The 1725-nt window shown below is 48.2% G+C and overlaps 1 pseudogene; it reads right to left on the reverse strand.

The window, feature by feature from the left end:
• Positions 1–598: 598 nt before the first annotated feature.
• On the reverse strand, positions 599–1274 carry LOC118649847 (annotated as a pseudogene).
• Between the last annotated feature and the right edge of the window lie 451 nt (positions 1275–1725).

The following is a 1725-nucleotide window of genomic DNA, read 5'->3' on the forward strand; positions in this document are numbered from 1 at the left end:
AATTGTTTTCATCTTTGGAGACAGAGCAAAAGGTGATGAGAAGATGGGAAGTTTCAGAAGGACTGGTGGGTGGTAGAGACAGGCAGAAGCACATAGAAAACCTAAAAAAGGCAGAAGGAAGAAAATGAAGATAGAAACTAAATTCTAGAAAGATAGCGGCCTACATTCCAGCTCCGCCATTCTGTACAGACCCACCTTCCTCTGCTTCTTGTTTTATGTCCTCCGATCAGCTCTTCCCCCGTCACCTGGAGAAAGGGAATCCTTTCTGCTTTTTTGGAGGCTTCAGCATGAAGTTACAGGCCAGCATCCAGGATGTGTGCAACGAGGATGACGACGGATGTGTACCCTTGGGCCTGGATTCTATTCACTCCCGATGGAAAACCTCAGCAGTGCCTGGACTGGACTGGAGAAGGCACACAGGCATCAGGATCAGGAGAAGGTACCCACAGACCGGCTCTGCTCAGTTGTCGGAGTCTCCTCTACTGCCCCCTCTGGCAATTGACAGAGGATGAGGCTGCCCACAGAAATAGCAGGTAGCCTTGGCGTGGCCCTGACTCACCAGACCTGAGCGAAAAGAATCTGATGGATTGACTGCGAGTCAGTGATCGGCAGCTGGGAGCCTGGGGACCCTCGAAGCCGTCTCCAGACTTTGCTGATGAAGCACCAGTTGTATCTCTCCCAACTCGCCTTCCATCACCCGCGCCATGACATCCAGCTCAGCCAGACCCACCACAGAGGCCACCATCACCGCAGCCAGTTTCCGCGAGGCCACTTCTGTGAAGATAGACTGGCTTCCCAGGTACGTGCAGACAAAGGCAGCTGCCACCGTGACAATGAAGTAGAAGATGGTGATGACCAGGGCCTTCACTGACCTCCCCTCCTTGCCCAGGTCACTCAGAATCCCACCATACCTTGAGTCCTGACAGGTGACATTGCGGTGATCCGCTTATGTTCGTCATTGGCCAGCTGTATCTTCATTTTCTCCAGGCGGGCAGCGAGCTCTGGGTTCCTAGGAGGCCTCCCCACCTCTGGGAAGTAGATTTCACTGCCTTCTAGGTCTAGGAGCTCATGAAGGTACACTGTGGCATCCCTTTCTCGCGGGTATTGGTGCAGATCCCAGATCAGGCGGGAGGAAGCCAGGCGTGCGGGACCACTGGGCGGTCGCCACCCTTGTGCTTCTCCACGCGGCCTCAAGCTCTGCCCGCAGCTTGCAGCTTGCGTGGAAGCTGCTCTTGCTCCAGCTCCCCGCCAGGGGCCAACGCACACACCAGCAATCAAGCAAGGCGCCATTTCTAGCCCACTCTCTATCATTCTCTTTTGCTTGTCTTTTTATGGTTTCTTATAGTGAACGTTTAACTTATTTCAGACTTTCTTGCTCAATCATGAAAGTAGTTATAGGTAAAGCTATAAGATTTTTTCTTACTATGTCTTTAACTTCATTATAAAGGCTTTAAGATAAAATATACTCATTTTATTAATTTCTATGTAACTAGTTACCTATTAGTTATTTGCCGTTTGATCTGGGAATCATTTTTAAAAACATTTTCAAATTTCAAAGTAGATATTATCAATTTCCAGATTAGTATGTTCTCTAAGAACTCTATTTTTTTGCAATTTATGAAAAACTTATTTAGTATCAAGGACATGATGAAATTCGGGGAAATTGTTATTGTCATAAGGAAAAATCATATAACACACACACACACACACATGTACACGCACACA

Source organism: Myotis myotis, unplaced genomic scaffold, assembly GCF_014108235.1.
Source record: "Myotis myotis isolate mMyoMyo1 unplaced genomic scaffold, mMyoMyo1.p scaffold_m19_p_3, whole genome shotgun sequence".
NCBI classification, from domain to species: domain Eukaryota; kingdom Metazoa; phylum Chordata; class Mammalia; order Chiroptera; family Vespertilionidae; genus Myotis; species Myotis myotis.